General features: G+C 37.1%; 1 long non-coding RNA gene across 1 annotated transcript in view; it reads right to left on the bottom strand.

Moving 5' to 3' along the window:
- Window positions 1-16049: 16049 nt before the first annotated feature.
- The window catches only part of LOC110463072, a 15038-nt gene continuing 9183 nt past the window's right edge, over window positions 16050-21904 (bottom strand). The window contains exons 3-4 of the long non-coding RNA XR_002464347.1: window positions 17889-18527; window positions 16050-17243 (exon numbers count right to left, since the gene is read on the bottom strand). This is a non-coding gene — a long non-coding RNA (uncharacterized LOC110463072). The remainder of the gene's footprint in view (window positions 17244-17888; window positions 18528-21904) is intronic.

Below are 21904 nucleotides of genomic sequence, written 5' to 3'. Positions count from 1 at the left end.
CCGGAAACAAACAATTCATTGTAACAAATTAATGACAAATAAGTATCAATTGTTATACCGTCCCTTCTGAAGACAACTTTGAAATCTTACCTTATCTTCCCGTCCACGCAGAAATGTATATGGTTCAGGGAGGTGATTATGTTACACTGGGCATGTATAATTTAATTTGTAAATATTTTGGATAAGCCACGCATGCGCTGATTTCTAGCTTCCCTGTGAACAATATCACGATATGAATCATGAAGAAATCTGGTAGGAAAGTTCCTTGTTGGATTATTACCACCAATTATTGTGCATTTGATAGTTTTATGAAAGGATAATAAAAAGTGAGTCCTAAACAACGTTGTCTGTAAATTATAAATAGAATGGAGACAAGAATTATTTCAAAATTATTTGGATCCTCTACAAGCAGTGCTGATTTACATAAAACAAGTTGTCACGATTTAAAAATATCAGATAGAGACTCTCCACTTGTCTGAGTTATTTTGTTTTAATCCATCATTAACCGTGACATTGTCAGACGAGCTTTTCAATAAATCGGTTCTAAGAACGACTTTTTGTACTTTCAGTTTCATTTTGTCTGTATTTCGGACAATTTATAGCACAGATTTGTATTTCAAAACTTCAAGTGAACTATTTCTCCTATGTTGGCTCGTCATGGTTAGGGATATTTTCGAAAACCTTCATCAATAATCATTGTTTGGAAGAAACGGGCATATTTTATGAGATATTGAAACCTATTTTTAGTTTGAGGAGAAATCATTGATGAATTGTTTAGATTCTTTAAAATATGCATACTATTATATGTCATTATATTTGGTTCAGGGAAATCTACACATGTATTGTGTAAGTGATTTTGAAATGTAGAAGGACATATTTTGTAAATGTTCTCGTAGTGAAGAACAATGTGCAATATCAATTGGAATGAGGGGGAATATAAAATGTTAATGCATTTTAATTTAGGAGGAATATTTCATGCCAATCAATAATCGAGGAGAAATATTTCATATAGACGTTCTTCGAACAAGGAATATTGTAAAATTAACAAGTTGTCATATCATTACAATTTGTTCTAATGTGAATAAAATTTAATGATGTTTTTTTCTTTCCTTGTACATATTGAAGTATTAGACTTAGTATTTAGCAATGGCCGACATCGCCAACAGAGTGAAAGAAGATTACAAAATGTGAAAGGAAGAAAACCGTCCACTGGGTGGATATTTTCCTAAGAAATGTTCAAGCAGCTGGCGCATTGCACGAAAGCAGACCTAAATATATAGTAAAAAATGGTCTTTTGAAAAAGTGTCACGCACAAGACGATGCTCCGCACGGCGTTTGGTTTGGAGTAACACTTTGGAACGGTGAACTGCCAGATATATCTCCTTTTGGTACAGAACGTGTGCTGAAGTCAGTAGAGAGTCTACAAAAGCATTTGGGCAGCTGCAATCTGGTTTTATATTTAGAAGCGATCACATTTTGTGAAAACACTAGGAATGCTAGACTCATACTGCTAAAAGGTGATTACGAAGAAAATATTGATTGGTGTGAAGAACAGGGTCTTTATAACCTTGACATCAATGACAACCCATTTCTGACCATTACCATGAAGAAATGCGTATGGATATAGAAAACATTGAAGCCGGACACCTGGGTGGCTGTTTTTATTGCTCGTGATGTGGATGTTACTGGCTGTACGTGGGATACAGTTGAACAATACGGGTAAGAAACAAGGTATAGACGAATGCAAACATAAAACAGGCATTTTCATACTGTATAAAAATGGAACATCACAGCTTATACGTGGTAATGTGTGGAGAATTTTTTTCGAAACGATCCGGTGTGTACGGAGTGCATGATCCGTAGGTACGGAGCAAACCACTGACCATACCATGTAAAATTGTAATACACCCCAAAGATTGCGAAGAAGGTCTGTAGAAAAACGCTATCATGTCAGATATCGGTCCTGTAAGACACAACATAAATAACAGCGGATCCACCAGGATGGAACCCCCCGCCCCCTTCCCCAAGAAAAATACCACACATACACATTATCTATTTTTTCCCTCGGGCCAGAAACCTGAACAAACCAATAGTTTTACTGATCATCTACATGAATTTTGCCTCGATATCTCTGCACTCTTTCAATATATATTATAATGTAGAAAAGAAACAAGGAAAACTTGTAGTTTTAAATACTATCAAACTGCAATAAATGGTCCACAGAACAAAGTGGTTTCACTCTAAACAAAACCAATTTTGTTTATTTCGTCTGAAAATGAAACGCAAACAATCCCAACCACAATAGAAACACTATTAATATTACTAAAAGAAACAAAAACTGATGTATTGACCACGAATTGATTTGAAGGACATTACTTGCAATCTTAAACAAAAAAGCAGGAATGAAAAACAAAAGAAAAAGTATATATGTCTACCTTGCCCTGCTGTGCGTCGAACCCCTTACCTCCATGATTTGGAATACGCAATATTCGACAAAAAAAGACGCGCTGGATTCTGTTTCTGACAATACAAATGCACATGAAGTCGTGATTTCTTGTTAATAATTTTTCATTTGCCGCTTCAAAAACTAAAATATATAAAGTTCCGTACAGACGACTAACGATTGAATAGTTTGCTATATCATGCTGTGAAAATACTTAAGGCTAAAAAGTGTGAACGTCGTGAAAGCTTCCGTTTCTGAATAGCACACCTTTGCCCTAGGGGCGATCGCCTCGATACTGGTAACCCATATCAAAACATCCTATTTGTATTTTACCGGAATACTTCTTAAATGATAGTATTTCTTATATGTATAAGAAAGTGCTAAATATACATGAACGACAACTTTTACAATTTAAATGATAATGAGCTATTATCTAGGAGGCAAACGATATGTCACTCATCAGACGGATCAGCGTGTTCAAATCTCACAAATAAGAGTAATTTGTCATTGTACCACACCTGATAAATCAAGGTATTGAACTATTCCTTGTTTTCTCTCTCTCTCTCTCTCTCTCTCTCTCTCTCTCTCTCTCTCTCTCTCTCTCGTGTGATGCAGTTGTACTGATTGTGGTTTTGTATTTAATGAAACACACTCTGGCAGTGTCTGAAGACATTGTTGTGAATATTTAAAGACACATAATCTACGTAATAACATCACTATGATGTAATTGTTTGAATTTATCCTATGAGTCGGATGACTCTCGGAAATAAAGAAACTGAACTGAACTGAACGCATGTACCCACTAGTCAACCTGCTTAGTTTCAAGGTTTTTTTTAATTTCCGAATGCAATACAGCATATAGGTTAATGTATACATAGAACACAAAACATATTTCAATTTTCAAGATGGCGGAGGACAATTCCATATTAGCATTTATCACATAAAAAAAGAATACATACTTCAGCAATATTATTGCACGAAGGTTTTTCTGACATCCCTTTGATGTCATACACAGGTATAAAGGTGTGTCTTGGGCCTCCTGCTATCAGCATTGGACACATGTGTGTTTAGTGTTATTTACCTGTACACAAATTTCACACCTTGATAGGCTATGAGAGTATAGGTCGAGATGACTTTCATTATTGAACCAAGATGTTACAACCTATGTATATAAGATGAAGAAAAGGGGTTATTTTTAATCTCATAATTCAATTATATTCTCGATATTGCCAACATGTAGGAGAGCATGCGATCGTTGCATACAATTGAACGTGGTTACTATGTGTCGGTAACACGTTGTTCAATTTGGTAGGTAAGTTGAAAATATTTGAAATATGCCATACATTGTCTCGATCAACATCGTCATTCTTTTTATCAGTTGGGACAAAAGATTGTACGAGCAGTGCAAATAGCGCGCATAGTAGATGATAGAATAAAAAAAGAATTTTAATCAAGATGAGAGCATTTAATAGGATTTTAAATAGCTAAACAATGAAAACATATCGCCACCAGTATTAAGAAAAATTAAAAAGCTGCATATGTAATTTACTTGTCGTTTTGACATAGTCCGCCATACAAAATATCAAAACAAGAGGAACTTTTCAATGTTTGGTGTTTTCTAAACTTAATCATTCAAGTTAACATTCAATGGAGCACTCCCAAACTGCTTGGAAATCTCAGCTAGCTACGGGTTTAATATTACGTTGATTTTCGGTGTTTTCTCACAATTATGTTTTGAACAGGACAGGATTTTTTTATGCAGCGAACCGTATACGCTTCACCTGCGCCATATTGGATATCTCGCGATATGACATCCGGTTACCGTGACCAATGGTAAAATCAAGAGCAAGTTACCAATCTCTGTAATATATACGTCTCTGCTATGATTAACAGTACAGTAAGCCCTCACATCCAACGTTAACTGGAGGTGACATATCCTGTTGTATGCAATATGAGTGAGGAAACCAGACGATAAAGAAAGTGATGAACTTTGTTTTCTAGACAGAGGTTTTCACAATATTAGAATATGTTATATAAACGTCTCGGCTTCTAAGCTCGTTGAAGGAGGCATTTTAATCCAAAATGAAATTCGTCATCCACGGTCAAGTCTAACCACGGACGTGTAAAGCAATCTAATTCCGTCGTCTAACGAACAAGACTTACATTTTGGTGTATTCAAGATTCAATTTATACTTTGTGTACATTGTCCTCCATGTTAGATCTAAAGCAGAACGCTCTGTTAGCTGTTGGGATTGTTTAAGATCCTCGATGTGCGGATGTACACGAGTGCGTGTGAAAGGGTTGGAGGAGGGAAATATTGCTGGGGTGGGTCACCCCGAATACAGTATATAAAAGGCGTTTATAAACGGCGTTTGTGAAAAAAATTCCCAATCATCTCTATATTTGCTTATGATAATTTCTGTATATAATTTACAGCAATCGCTAAATCATAAGACTGTTGAAGGGTACATTGTACTATATGGTAACCTAGTTATTGGACAAAATGACCGGGAACCACTTGAATATCATAAAAAAATATCACCTCCATACCCGAGGTACGTGTCCACGGTGGGACTGTTGGTTTGTGTACTGGGCCGTTTCCGTTTAAACGGTAAAAACGGTCGGACCACAGTTGTTCGTTTATTAAATAAGGTCAAACATATAGTTATCTGATACTGCTTTAAGGCGAGTCTTGACAAAGCCTTACAAGGCCTGCATAAACATTGGACACGTCGATCATAACTAGTTACTGCTAACTGGTGCGGGGGTCACCATTCCAGATTTCCATTTTTTTGTTTACATATTTTGACTGAACGTTCCACGTCAAGTTAACCAAAAATAGTCTCTGTTAATATTCCTCACGTTCAAGGTTTTCTTTCGTTATCGATGTCGAATTCGAATTATACTTCGGTATTCTCAGAGACATATTACGTATCTGGTATTCTCTATCTCTTTTCTATACCTCAGCGAATTTATAATCATTGTTATTATATATCATATTTTTAGAAATTTATAAACTGATTAGAAAATATCATATTTCTTTCGAGTAGTGTATTAATTCATAAAGAAAGCTAAGGTGTTTTATTAATGCAATCTTGGCGTAAACATCATACAGTTCGTTACAACTGTGTCCTGAGGCTATTACGGGCCACTGACATCACAGGTACGAAAGCCTATCAAGATTAACTGACCTATTTATTGATCAATAAGTGTCAACTATTCAATACCAGATACAAGTTTAAGTTTATGTATACAGCTCATCAGTTGTGCATAGCATATATACTATGTAACATAAAACACATACAAGTAAAAACACACATAGAAGTTTAAGAAATAAAGGTAGCATATAACAAGGGCATATAAATATATTACTGACTAGCTCTTCAATACACTTTGTCGTTTTCTATCGGCAATTCTTAGATACTTTGCCAAATTAGCTATTTCCTTTTGATTTTGAATTTCTGTTGAAAACAACTTAATCAATGTATGCATACTATTGAGTCGGATATAGTAAGGATTGCTAAAGGACCTGTATAAATCGGCAAAAATGGACATTTCAAAACAAAATATGCATACTAATGTGTCGGATATAGCAAGGATTGCTAAAGGACCTGTGTAAATCTGCAAAAATGGACATTTTAAAACAAAATATAATTCATCGATGGTGAGAAATCGCGCTAAAATTGCTGAGTTCGCAAAACGATTTCTCACCTCTGCACGATTTCTAACCCGGGTGGTAGGAGTAGGCATATTGCCCGTTGCCATGAGTACAAACACTAATATTGATTTTGGGGGATTGTGGTATACTGCGCAAACTTCAAAGCTTTTTCAAACTTAATTGTTCGAACTTCAATTTTAAGCTCACCTGGTCCGAAGGACCATGTTGAGCTTATGCCATACCGCAGCGTCCGTCGGACGTCGGACGTCTGGACGTCCATCCGTCAACTTTTCCTTTAAAATGCTACTAGTCCTGAACGACCCAGTAGATTTGGACTAAATTTGGCCATGGAGCATGGTTAGCCGGTTACTCGGGCGACAGATCACGAACCGGTTACCGAAATCCTTAACCGAAAAGTCGGACATTTACTAACCCCTTTTTGGAGCCCCATGTTTCCCTGGCTTAGACCTACAAACTATCTGCATTTGTATAGATGCGACCGAAATTGGATAGTTTTGTAATAAAAACAATGTTCAGGGAATACATGTTAGTGTTATTTTTGTACTCTCATTTAAATACCGGCAAAGAAATGTCGCCAACACCATAAAACATCTGAACAAATTTTAAAAGGAAGCCAGAATACAAAGCTGTGATATATCAACTTTCTGAAATAGAACGCGCCTTTACATGCGAGATGTAAAGATAATCTGAAGGATACACAGTTGAATGAGCAAGCATGTCTTAAAACGTTTGTCAAGCAAATTTTGTTCTAAAGAATAATGTTACCGCATATGATTTAGAGTACAGATAACTGTAATTGAATCCATCTTACTGCATTTCGACATTCGTTGTCCATGCAAAATACTTACTGAAGTTAAATGCAACTATTTCCTGTGTTAACCTTGAAATACACGAGTAAACGATCATGCTATTAAGTATATACATGTATGTTTGTGGTGTAAATACGTTTTAGATAGAACATTTTCCAAACATATAATGTATATGTTGCTGTTTATTATTTGACTACCAAATTGTTCGAGTAACCGGTTACAAAAATAAGACCGGTTTGACAACCCTACTACATGTATTATGACATTGCAATCATTTTCTGATGCATCACTTGCGACTCCTGTTACGAGTATATATTGTTATACTTTATAATAAATGAAATGTATGTACTCTTCCAGAGCAATGATTCCACATCTGCTTATGTTCATGGTGTGTACAAATTCGTGTGCTTTGTTCCTTTGGCCAAAGAAAGGTGTCCGTTGTCAGATATGACTTGCAAATTATTTCATATACGGCATTTCTCGTGCAAACTGTCTTTTGGAAACGTCTCTATGTTTAGGATATTTAGTGGAATGAAAAGTATTTGAATAATAGATAAATAGATAAATATAGGTACTGCCATCAAAAGAAGTGGTAGCATATGTGCTAATTCTCTAATAATAATAATAAATAATATACAACATTTATATAGCGCCCTGTATTATTTGTAAAATAACTCTAAAGCGCTTTACACCATATGGATAATAGTATGAAATATAATTAAACAAAGGCTTACAATTACTTTTATTCATTAAGCAAGCAGATAATCATCGCAATGTGCACATAAATGGATAATTAAAGGGCGGTATTTACATGATGTCTTTGCAAAGAGCCTAAATTGCAGACATGAAGAGGTGAGTTTTTATGTCTTTCTTAAACTTGGCCAGGTTATTTGACATTCTAATAGTTATTCCACGACGTGGCCGAAACTCTCCAAAAGTACCGGTTTCCATAGGTCATAGTACTAGATTTGGGACACACAACAATGGTTCTGACTCCGACCGCAGTGATCGTGACTGCTGAAACAGGGTTACAAGCATCTGTAGGTACTGGGGAGCTGTTCCATTCAGTGCCTTGTATATGTACACCAAAAGTTTATACTGCGACCTGTATCGTACAGGTAACAAGTGCAATGCATATAACACAGGTGTGATGTGCTCTCTCTTTCGAGTACGAGTAACCAGCCGTGCTGCAGTGTTCTGGACCCTCTGCAGACGAATAGTTAATTTGTCAGATATACCACAGAGCAGGGCGTTAGCATAATCCAACCGAGAGGTAACAAATGAATGCACCAAAGTATTGCATGCATCTGCAGTTATAAACTGCCGAATACAGCCGATGTTCCTGATCTGGTAGTAACAGGATTCGGCAATAGCGTTCACTTATTTCTCCATGTTCAGAAAATTATCGAAGTATACCCCTAGGTTTTTAACAGCTGGGACAGTCTCAATAGTTCTGGCACCGACCTTGAGCTGGAGAGCCATTGTTTGCTGACACTTTAGGGAAAAGACTACTAGTTCCGTCTTTTCCTGATTAAGCTTTAGCATGTTGGCGTTCATCCAGGTACTGATATCTGTCAGACAAGCTTTCAGATTTTCTGTAATTGTATCCCAGCGATGGTTCTTCAACTCCTCCTTGTCCATTCCAGGCTTCTTTAACAATGGTCTGACATGTGCCTTCTTGAAACACAATGGAACCTTTGACTTAGCCAATGATTTGTTCATGATTGAGGTAGTCAAAGGAACCAGTTCTTCAAGACATTGATTTAATAGGTCGGTAGGCAGTATATCAAGCTTACAGGTCTTAGATTGCGAGGTCATGATGATATTGCGCAATTCGTCCTGGGTTGTTGATGAGAGCTTTGTCAATGGTTCCCCAACAAATTAATTTAATGTCTGCAGTCATGACAGAGATATCATTGTCAGCAGTAGAGTTCACTTCCGGTATATTTTTCCCTGATCGAGCTGATTTTATTTTTTAGAAGTAATCACTGAACTTGTTTGACAAGTCTTTTTCAGAATTACAGCTTGGTAGGCTAATTTTACCTTTCTGACCCATTAAGTTTTTGGTGAGTCTTAACAGCTGTCTATGGTCCTTACTTCATTCTTCAATTCTTATGAAATAATAAGTCTTCTTTGACTGAATGAAAAGTGAACCAACTACATATGTAGTCGACATTGTTCCCTATAAATCTGTTGGTTAATGGTTAATTTGGTCCTTCGTCACTGTCTCTCTGCTTTTCTACGGTTCTGTTCCACCGCACAGGGTATTCGGACACCGAGCGACAGTTTAAGGACACTAAATTCAGAGGAAAAACTGACTTACAGTGACCAGCTGTTGTTGGCTTGATGACATGTAAATTCTCGTACGATACTGATGATGTCGGAATCCGTGTTGAAGTATCGTAACGGGTCAATTTAGGTGAACTGGGTTGCCTTTGAATGTGTTTAAGAAGGTGCGCACGTGCATTGTATTAATCCGGCAACAGTATTTTTTTCATCGTCTAATTGAATCTGTGTAGATTTTTTAAGATTTCTGTTGCGTATTTCAAAATTAAATGAAGAAATTATAGATTTATAAACTTCCGTGTGATAAGCAATTGGCGGCCTCGTTTCCAGAAAATTAGTGGCGGTCATTAATAAATCATTTTCATATTGTAGCTCTAACGGGTCGCCTCACTGAATCTATGTGAACAAACATACATATGGCAGTAATAAAAAAAATAAGGTTCACTTTATCATAACAAAGAGTATCGGATTTTGTTTGCATCTGATTTGCAGCTAAAGCATTCCAGCGCATAAATAATTCAAAACATATTCAATGGATTTAGAAAGCTGTTGACCTTCAATAGATTGACAGACATTACGACAGGTATAACATAATATAATGTAAAATGCGTTTATTTTTCCGAAACACCTATCACAGTCTCAGTAATTTTTGAACACTGGTTTGTTTATGTCTCCTCTCGGATACTGTTGTGGTCTTTTTATTTAGTTTTAATTTAATTTGTTTTATTGTATATCAAATATACTGTGGGATTGGGCGCCTTCGGCGCCCGAGAGCTACGCTCTTATAAAAGATACAAAACGTTTTGAATCATTATTTTAATGTTGAAATTATATGATGAAATCGGGTTCCTATTTAGCATTTCATATTTCGTCTGTTACTCTGATATACATGCGATGTGTTAAAAGTCAATATATTCCTATGCCAATGCACGGACTTAGATAAAATCTAATTCCGTGGCCAATGCTTGTATTATTACGACATTACTTTGCCATTGCTGGTATTATTACGACATTACTTTGCTAATGCTTGTAATATTACGACATTACTTTGCCAAATTATTTCAACTGTAATTGTATATCATGTTAAAGTCACTGAAGTGGGTACTGGTTTGTAAATAATATAGATTTCCATCTATGTATATTAATGTTACATTTATGTATAAATATTATTGTATATAGAATGCTGCCCATTGCATTATTGAAGCAATTCTGTAACTGTTCATGGGGTAGGACGTTTTTAAGTTGTAATAAATTGTGTCCAATTCCGTTTGAATTATTCAAATAAGATATGTTTTAACACGGATTTAGATTATCTAAGTCCGTGGTTTAAACTATACATGAACATGCACGTCCAGGTTTTCTCCACGTGGTACAAAGATGTAACGTGGAGTCATCTCGCTCACCGCTCCACGCTCACTCCACGTTCGCAGCAAACGTGTATAGCCGATGGAAAGTGGATGGAATATTACCCACGGTAGAGAGTGGAGTTGAATTTTCTTTTACCTCCCATCCACGCTATAGAATGCCACCGCGAAACGTGGGGATCGTATGCCTCCACGCGGTGTGTAGTGTAGTAGTGTAGGAGATAGAGCCCGGACAAACTTTTTCTTTGATGCAGGTCAAAGGTGAAAAACAACAGATTTACCTACTTTGATATACGACACACAAATTCACCAAGATGAAGCCTTACTCCATGTTTAAAGTTCCAGTGACTAGTAATGTAGGAGATATAGCCCGGACAAACTTTATTTTATTTTATGCAGGTCAGAGGTCAAAATGTACTTTTCATACATGACACACCACTGCACAAAGGTGAACCCATACCCCAAGTATGAAGTTCCAGTAACAAGTAGTGCAGGAGATAGAGCCCGGACAAGATAGCGAAAGGACGGACGGAAGGACGGACGGACACGACGCAAAACAATAGTCTCCCACAGGGATACCATCATAAACTATACCCACCGGGATAACATGAAATATTATAATCGGAGCAACCAAAGGCTTACAATAGTCCACATGGCTATTTTAGAAAGAAGTTTGATAAGAGAGCCCTAGAACCAACGGAGAGCGTAAAATACCAAACCTGTTCATTAGCATGTGAGGATACGTTGTTGAAACATTGAAACATATCAATAAACTAAGTTAGGATTCCCCCGAAAAGAGAGTGTTTCCGTTGCGGAGGTTACGATCACTGGGCTGAGGACTGTCCCAGGTCTGTAAGGTCTGTGAGCATGGCTGCAGATCCTAAACGTCATTCAAGTATCAACATACCTATATTCTAAAACTCAAGATCAAACATGAATAATTGTAGATTTAGATGTATTTGTCTAATAATTTTACGTCAACTTTAACATAACCTTATTAATTGAATAACAAACTACATGTGTACCCGTTCGAAATATTCAACCAAAGGAATTATAAATTTGTTCTGCTTTCCTAGATTCTAATGAATTCGTTTGGTTTTGTTTTATTGAAGATTCTGTACGAAATATGGCCGGTATTGTCATCGCAGCCCCGAATGTTCCGAACTGGTGTGCTTTACATGTGGGAAGTTAGGCCATTTTAGTGATAAATGTCCAAACACACAATGTTTCCTATGCGGAGGGTACGGTCACCGGGCTGATGACTGTTCAAGGTTTGTAAGCAAGGTTTAGGATTGAAAATGTCTTGAAATGTCAATGTAATCTATAATGCAATTGTTGTTGGTCAAACGTTATTAACTGACGATTAACACGTAAATGTGTATATATACTGAACAAAAAAAGAAACGCACAAAGTTACCCCCGGCGGGGCTTCTGTAATGGTTTGGGGAGGCATCTCCCATGGAGTAAAATCCCCCTTAGTGGTCCTGGATCAAAACCTCAATGCCGTTCGATACAGAGACCAGATCCTCCAACCACATGTCCTTCCACTTCTCAGACGTTATAACCTAATTTTTCTAGCAAGACAATGCTCGACCGCATGTTCCCAGAGTCTGTCGTGATTTTCTCACGGTAAACAACGTTCAGCCTCTGGAATGACCCCCATATATCCCCGACATGTCTCTCATTGAGCATCTGTGGGATGAGCTGGACAGGCGTATTAGAAAAACGTCAACCCCCCCCCCCCCCCCCCCCCCCCCAACTAACCGCGCCCAGTTGATCGCAGCATTAACACAAGAATGGAACAACATTCCCTTAAGGCGAATAAATGTTCTCATGAATTCAATGCATAGGAGAATCCGTGCAGGGTTTCGTGCAAAAGGTGCCCACACCAGGTACTGAAGTGTCATTTTGTTTTTCGCGGGTATCCCACTTTGAGTAATTACTGATGACACGAGTGACGTCACACAGACTTTTCTTCTACAGTATTGTAAAGAGTAGACTTGTCCCATCATATTGATATAAAATTTTGTACAAATTTCGAAAAATATCATAATCTATTGATTGCATAATTCAATTGTGCGTTTCTTCTTTTGTTCAGTTTATGTAATCTTCTTTATATAAAAAAAAAATGACAATATGAAAAAAGTCCTACATGAGGGGGAAAAAGAGACCTACGTGAGGTGAACTCGGGACCATTACACTGCACGGGTGCGAAACGCTAACGACGTCGCTACACCGAATTGCCCGTTTGGTGTAAATGTCTAAGATGACCCTTCTGTGTAGACGAAGGGAAATTGCTAAAATCTCGCGTATGGATATCTTTTAATTTTGTACTTAAAGCTTTACATAAAGTAAGGTAATTATAAAACACGAGTCAAACTATTGTTCAAAAGGAGTCTACGAAGTCTGATGAATTTAGCGTCCTTTGTCTCACGTTTTATTACGTCTGCATCGTTCATTTTGATTAATAGGATATATTTCTAATTTGTCATCAGCAAGTATTCATGCCATATGAACACATTTCACAGGAAATAGTAGTGTCATCGATCTGCGTCGATATCAATATAAATATGTAATTGAAAACCTGCCCATGTCTAAGTTAGAACAGCTCAACGATGAGAAAAAAGCAGTACAATATGTTCGAAAAACTTGATAAGTAAAAACACGCCAGAAAGTACAATACAGTTTGTTATCTTATGTATATTGAACATTATTAACGAAAGTCGATCTAAACCCCTAAAACATGTAAAATTACTCTGAACACCTTAATTAAGGTCCAAATATATCACTGAAATATCCATACCAAATTATTTGATGATTCCTCTATAACACATTCGGATCAGCTTCTTTTTTACATTAAATTGTCTTCTAATTCTTTGTTGACAGGTAGAGGTGCCTTACACAGAGAAGACAGTGTCCTTCAGTAACTACCCGCTGTCTGCGGCACTCACATGTGCCAAACTGTGTAACGCCTGCGAGGACAAATGGGAGATCAAATAAAATCTTACATCTCAGTGTGGTTTTCTTCTCTCTTTTTATCATGTAACCGTAATACTTAGCGTTGATTTTGTATTGTGTAGAAATATTTAAAACAAAGCCAGTTCACACAGTGTTCAATTGATTTGTGGTATTGAGGTTACTGGACACTAATATTTTTATGGGGTCGCGGCGGCCAAGTGGTTAAGGCGTCTGACATTCTGCTACCACTAGCCCTCCACCACTGGGTCGCAGGTTCGAGGCCTACGTGGGGCAGTTGACAGGAACTGGCCATAGGTCGGTGGGTTTTCTCCCCAAAACTCCTGCTTTCCTCCGCCACCAAAACCTGGCACGTCCTTAAATTACCATAGCTTTTAATAGAACGTAAAACATATTAAACAAACCAAAACCAAAACCAAACAAATAAACCAAAACCAAACTGTATGTATTTTAACTCAATTAGAAATATTTGCTGGTGTTTTGAATTCCCTTTTTTAGGTCACCTGAGCTTTGCTCAAGTGACCTATTCCAATCACTTTCTGTCCGTCGTCATCCGTCGTGCGTCGTGCGTAAACTTTTTACATTATCAACTTCTTCTCAAGAACCAGTGGATGGAATTTTTTCAAACTTGGTCAGAATCATCCTTGGTAGATGAGGCTACCATATTGTAATTGGGATTCCTACCCCAACCCTATGGGCCAGGGCGGGGCCCAAAAGGGAAAATTAACCAATATTTCAAAAATCTTCTTCTCCAGACTCAGAGGTATTACAGTCATTTTCTCTGCATGGATGGAAAGATCATCAGGGGCTTTATTTAAATTGTAAATTTCAGGACCCCCGAGCTATCCGTTCTCCCTTGGGGAGGGGGTAAAGTTTACTATAGTTTATATAGGGAAACAACACTTTTGGGTATATTTTGACAATTTTCTGTTGGAAATTATTCTTACTTGGTCAGAATTATTCCTGAAGGGAGATGGTTTTAAATTGTAAAATTGGGATTCCTACCCCAACCCTAGGGGCCAGGGCGGGGCCCCAAAGGGAAATTTAACCAATTTTTCAAAAATCTTCTTCCCCAGACTCAGAGTCCTATACTACAGTCATTTTCTCTGCATGGATGGAAAGATCATCAGGGGCTTTATTTAAATTGTAAATTTCAGGACCCCCGAGCGATCCGTTCTCCCTTGGGGACGGGGTAAAGTTTACTATAGTTTATATAGGGAAACAACACTTTTTGGTATATTTTGACAATTTTCTGTTGGAAATTATTTTAACTTGGTCAGAATCATCTTTGGTGGATGACGGTATCACATTGTAAGCTTGGAATTCCTGCCCCATCCCCAGGGGTTAGAGCGGGGCCCCAAAGGGAACATTTACAAATATTTTAAAATTCTTATCCTTTGATGACATGTCAAGTATTGTATTTCACTTAGTTTACATGCTGATTTCCACATCACATCTAACCAATAAAATAAAGCTACCAGTACCTATGATGTAACTCAGGTGACCGCTAAGGCCCTCGGGCCTCTTTTTTATTATTCAATGTGACAAGTGTAAATTTTACTGTCCCAAAATATTTTCCTGCTAACAATATCCTAAAGCTTTTTAATTGTTAAAAATAATACTTCAATAAAATAAAATAAAAGATAAATTATTATACAATAAGACCTTGTCATACTGATACGATTTATACTGTATCAGCTTTGTCTAAATACAATGACAATAGTCTTTGTAGTATCATGTTCGGGGGTAAAATGTGTTTGGAAATCCCCCTTACCTTCAAACTCTTTCAGTTGGACAACAGTATTTGAAAAAAAGTGCAAAGTTTTCCATATATTTCGACCAAAATGAAAGCAAAACTTTTTTACTGCTAATATATAATTGTTTTACTGCTCATATAATTATTTTCTAAAAAACATATAAAATATAAAAACACTGATGATTATGTTATTTAATTCTAAATACACTGTATGATATACACATCAAAATTAGATAAAGACTGGATAGTAACACTATGCTATACACATCAAAATTAGATAAAGACTGGATAGTAACACTATGATATACACATCAAAATTAGATAAAAACTGGATAGTAACACTATGATATACACATCAAAATTAGATAAAGACTGGATAGTAACACTGATATACACATCAAAATTAAATAAAGACTGGATAGTAGCCCTGTATGATATACACATCAAAATTAGATAAAGACTGGATAGTAACACTGTATGATATACACATCAAAATAAGTTAAATACATGCACAACCAGAGACACTGAGACTGATTGGGGAAACAAAATGGCCGACCTGCTGCCATCTTTGATTTTGACAGTTTTGTTACCTCAACTTCACAGAAAGTACTGGAGGAATCTTTCTTAAATCTTGTATTTATTTTCCCCAATGTTGACAGCACCTCTAATTACGTAAAATTACAACCGTTTAGCATTTGCATATGATTATGCTATTCATATATACATTTCTGTCCAAAACATTTGCCATAGCTGCAAATAACATGACATTACAAGGTTTAAGTTAATGTACAGAATTCCCTTTCAGGATTTCTAACATGGGACTGGGTAATAGTACATGTAAAGAATTTGAAGAGCTAAGAAGGTAAAAGGTCATCTTTTGTAGATCTAATAAAGATCCTTTCATGATGGGTGCCACGATCCTTCTAGGATCTCTGTTCATATATATAGCTATAGGTTCCCATTGGTCCTCTTGAAACCAGACAGCCATCTTGGATTTTAAGAGTTTAAATTTGCTATTGCTATTTCTTTAAAAGTACGTGATAGGTCTTTATCAAATTTAACATAGATTTTTATTGGTCTTAAATTGTGCATGTTTCATTTTGAGGCTGATAGGACAAAGCAAGATGACCGTCAGGCAGTCCTCTTAAATTTTTAGTAAAAGTTTGTTAGCGCTATTTCCCAAGAAGTACTTAACAGTTTTTCAAATGTAGGTTCCTCTTGTTATACCTTAAGTACCCTGCTTATAAATATGGTCTATCATTTGACAGCCTCGCTTCGAAAAATGTTTTACACAGCAGTATGAAGTTTTGACCAAAAGTTACCACAAGGTGGGTTTACTGTTTTAAATGACTTAATACAACAGATCTGAGAATAGAAGAAAAAAATCTATCTTGCATAGAACCACCGGAGAACTTATGATGGCCGCCAATGTCCCTCTGGGATCTTTTGTAACAACAAGTAAATGTAAATCCAAGAGTTGTGTGACCTAGACGATTCCAATGTCAATGAACTTTGTATAATGTGTTACAGTGTATTTCATAGCAATGTTGTTATCAATGAAATTGACGTGTTATAAACAATGTAAATAGAAAGCAACATAATGTTAATTACATATTAAGCTCAGGTGCCTACAATACTCCTTTCATATTAAGCTTTTTCAAACATGTGCTGTATAGTTGAAAAATATGCAAAATCTTAACAAAATTCACTATTTATTTGAATTTCGCTAATTAATTCAAAGTTTAACTTGTTACCATGGATCTAAAGTCATGCTGACATTCAAGCAAAATGTTGCATCAATCTAGGTGGCTCCTAAATGGAGTTTAAAGGACAGTTCACAGCCCAGTGACCGAGACCCCTGCACTTGAAACATACTGCCATGGGACATTCAGGGTTGGAATGACCACTCTGGTTACATTGAGTGCAGAATCTATAACAAAGCAAATAAGTTAGAAGTTAGTTTTTACCAGAGCTGAAGTCAATTCACTATTCAATCCGTCATTATAATTTATTTTATCTTTTTAACGTGCGTGTGTGTAGTCAGTTTTCCAATTAACTAAATCATATTAAAGTTGATATATAATTGTATGTTCACACAAATTTAACCAATAAGTTAATAACGTTTGACCAGGAAAAAATGTGAAAATTGATTTTCTTTTTACAGTAATGATGTCTGACCTTTTACACCTGATAAAATATGTTCCAAGTAAGCATTTTTGGCAAATAATTCATTGACTGAAGAGCTCTCGATATAATTTTTCAGGGTTCAAATCTTTCCATCAAAGACATTTGAACAAGGAAGTTCTGTGTAAATGTAAAGTTTGACTGACAAGTGTCGTCCATACACCTTTGCACATCTTCGAACGTATCCCATGCATGGGTCTCAATTAGGGTTATATATACTAAGAGGATGTGGACTTGAATCTAAAGAGGCCACATTGGATCATTTGCTGTTAATGACTTCTCCTTCCAAAATACTGGACAGGATTCAACCAAATTGATTGTAATATTCTTTCCCTTAATTAGTTTTTAAATTTGCATTCGTCTATATGTACATATACATCTTATTTCTTACTTGTAATGTCCAACTCTATCCCAGTCACAGCCAGTAACATCCACATTACGTGCAATAAACAAATACACCCAGGTGTCCGTCATTTGTCCTGCCAGTCCATTTTTCAGTGTCGTGCATATCCATATGTTATTTATCATGTTAATGGTCAGATATTGGTTGTTATGGATATAAAGTTGATCACGACAATGTTTTTTACACCAATCGTTTTCTTTGTCATCAGCTCTTAGAAGTATGAGTCTAACATAAGTTTTATTTTCTCCAGGTATAATCTTTTCTAAATATAAATTCAGATTGTAGCTGCCCAAGTCCGTAAGTAGACTCGCTACTGGCTTCAGCACACGTTCTGTACCAAAAGGAGATACAGTTGGCAGACAACTGTTCCACAGTGTTACTCCAAACCAAACGCCGTGCGGAGCATCGTCTCGTGCCAGTGGTGCTTCCCATATGTCAGGTGTGTGCTGCTTTATTAAAACTTTTGTATCCTGTATAGGTTTCTTTAGATGTGATTTCGTGCAATGCGTCAGAAACTGGAAGTTTTCCATTGCAATGTTTGGATTTGGAGCAATTAGGCTGTTGCTTAGACCCCCAACAAGGCCATTGCTAAGTAGATTTGTTCAGTATTCAGTGTATGTTGATTACCTTCAGGAAAAGAAAATTTAAGACCATCAATAAGTTGTATCCATATTATGAGAATTTGTGTATTTTACTAGATGACTTTGTCATTGACACTCTGACAGAAAGACATGAAATGTAACAAGAGGCCCATACAGCCTGTATCGGTTTATTAGTTCATTTTCAAGGAAGAGGGTCGCTACTGATCCTGCCATTAATTGTTGTGACTGAGCCTTCAGGACGTCTGGGGTCTCCGCCTCTGTGCCCCCATATACCCTTCCTTACAGAGTTTAAATGATAATAATAATAATAATAAGTAGATCAGTTATGTTCTGTCCCTTTGGGCCGAGTGGTGTACTCACTGTCGACACTAAGAGTCTAACAAACCTATATGTTAATATAAGATAAAACCAAAACAACTACAAGCATTTTACGAAGATATAAGTTAGCAATCTAATAACCTTATTTCCAAGCATAACACTCACAATAAGCAGAGCACCTTTACATATGCATCTATTAATAGCGGTCCGATTGCATCACGTTTAGAAATAGTCAAATCGGCTACAACCGGATAAGTTTTTCTAGAGGTTCATGAAATAACAACGAGAAGACGATTTATATATGTACAACATTTTATTTTCCCCGTCGCGGTGGGTCGGAGAGCTATCCCACATCCACTCTTACAAAGATTGCCTACTCTATCATGGACAATATATCTATTTACAACTAAATGAGAGCCATCTACCACCTGTAATACAGTACTAGAGCGATCTGTGTATATGTACGCTCTTTCCCATAATACGGGGTCCTGGGGTAGTTCACTCTCCTACAAATAAGTAACATCAGACGCGCGTATCCAAGAATTGAAACTCGTAGGCCAGTGAAGCCATTTGACGTAGTGTTGTTTGTCTCGGCCTTCAAAATGGCTTCCACCTTCCACATGTTGTCGTGCTGAACATCCACTTTCTGTAGGTGATAAAAGGTTCGTTTGATTTCGTCTCCATGTAGTCTTTGACTCTATATAGAGGCAATCCTCCGCGTAGTATCTTTTAAGAATTGGTAAATGTCTCCCCCGTCTATTTTTCTTCGTATTCTCGTGAGAAAGGGTTCCTCAAATCAGATAATCTTACTTTGTCTCCAACCTTGAACCTGGACGGCTTATGAACCTTTTTCGTTTTTCGTAAGACTGGCTGTTTTTTCGGCCAATACATTCTCCACCAGATAGACGTGTCCTTGTCTTCAGTTACATTTGCTGGGGCCATATCGATTGTCCGGTGATACGTCTGATTGTAGCTGTTGACAAATGTTTGTAGTTTCTTTACGTATTCATAGTTTCTTCTGTGCGTGAAATATCTATACAGTCTAGATTTAATAGTCTTGATGACACGCTCGGCTACAGCAGCTTTGGTTACGTTTTGGGCATATAAATGGTTTATTCCATATTTGTCCAGAAGCGCATTGACTTCCTTCGATCTAATATCTTGGCCCTTATCGGTCCGCATCCGTCTGGGTTGTCTCCCCTCATGTCCTGAAATGCCTTTGCTACAGTAACCCCTTGTAACCCCTTGTCTTTGAGCGGTCTCAGCCACAAGTATTTAGAGAACACATCTATTACCACAAGTACGTAGGAAAAGTCGTCGTTTTCACTTTTGAACTTGACCATGTCCATGAGATCCGCAGACCATTGGTCGTCAATTCAAATCACGATGATCCTGTTTCGTTTAAACGGTCGTCGGAGTGATCTCTGAAGGCTGTATGGCTCTTGTCGCTGTAACCATTTTTAGCTTTAGATTATGCCGTGGCGCGGCGCCGTCGTCCGTCCGTCGTCCGGCATCAATATTTTACTTTAAACGACTTCTTCTTAATAACCGAAAGGCCTAGGGTGTTGATATTTGGCCAGAAGCAAACTGGGATGAAGGGCTACAAAGTTTGTTAAAATTAATAACCTTCACCTATTTTCAAGGTCACAGGGGTCAAATATGTGTAAAACTTTAGACATCTTCTTCACAATAACCAAACTGCCCAGGGAGATGATATTTGGTCAGTAGCATGTTTGGGTGAAGGGCTACAAAGCTTGTTCAAGTGAATGACCTTCAATAATATTCAAGGTCACAGGGGTCAATTGTCTTAAAAAACCTTTAAACAACTTCTTCTGAATAACCAAAATGCCCAGGGTGATTATTTTTTGCCAGTAGCATGCTGAGATGAAGGGCTACAAAGTTCGTTCAAATGCATGACCTTTACCCATATTCAAGTTCACAGGGGTCAAATATCTTAAAAACTTTAAACAACTTCTTCTCAATAACCAAAATGCCCAGGGTGACGATATTTGTCCAGTAGCATGCTGAGATGAAGGGCTACAAAGTTTGTTCAAATGAATGACCTTCATCCATAATCAAAGTCACAGGGGTCAAACATATTAAAAACTTTAAACAACTTCTTCTCGTTAACCAAAATGCCCAGGATGATGATATTTGGCCAGTTGCATGCTGAGATGAAGGGCTACAAAGTTCATTCAAATGAATGACCTTCACCCATATTCAAGGTCACAGGGGTCAAATATTTTAAAAACATTAAACAACTTCTTCTCAATCACCAAAATGCCCAGGGAGATGATATTTTGCCAGTAGCATGCTAACATGAAGGTCTACAAAGGTTGTTGAAATGCATGACCTTCACCCATATTCAAGGTCACATGGATCAAATTTGTTAAAAACATTAAACAACTTCTGAAAAACCAAAATGCCCAGGGAGATGATATTTTGCCAGTAGCATGCTAAGATGAAGGTCTACAAAGTTTGTTCAAATGCATGACCTTCACCCATATTCAAGGTCACAGGGGTCAAATTTGTACAACTTCTTCTGAATAACCAAAATGCCCAGGGTGACGATATTTGGCCAGTAGCATGCTGAGATGAAGGGCTACAAAGTTTGTTCAAATGCATGACCTTCAATTATATTCAAGGTCACAGGGGTCAATTGTCTTAAAAAACCTTTAAACAACTTCTTCTGAATAACCAAAATGCCCAGGGTGATTATTTTTTGCCAGTAGCATGCTGAGATGAAGGGCTACAAAGTTCGTTCAAATGCATGACCTTCACCCATATTCAAGGTCACAGGGGTCAAATATGTGTAAAACTTTAAACAACTTCTTCTGAAAAACCAAACTGCCCAGGGAGATGATATTTGGTCAGTAGCATGTTTGGGTGAAGGGCTACAAAGTTTGTTCAAATGAATGACCTTCAATTATATTCAAGGTCACAGGGGTCAATTGTCTTAAAAAACCTTTAAACAACTTCTTCTGAATAACCAAAATGCCCAGGGTGATTATTTTTTGCCAGTAGCATGCTGAGATGAAGGGCTACAAAGTTCGTTCAAATGCATGACCTTCACCCATATTCAAG

Source organism: Mizuhopecten yessoensis, unplaced genomic scaffold (assembly GCF_002113885.1).
Source record: "Mizuhopecten yessoensis strain PY_sf001 unplaced genomic scaffold, ASM211388v2 scaffold10867, whole genome shotgun sequence".
Lineage (NCBI taxonomy): Eukaryota > Metazoa > Mollusca > Bivalvia > Pectinida > Pectinidae > Mizuhopecten > Mizuhopecten yessoensis.
This window is presented reverse-complemented; position numbering and strand designations above follow the sequence as displayed.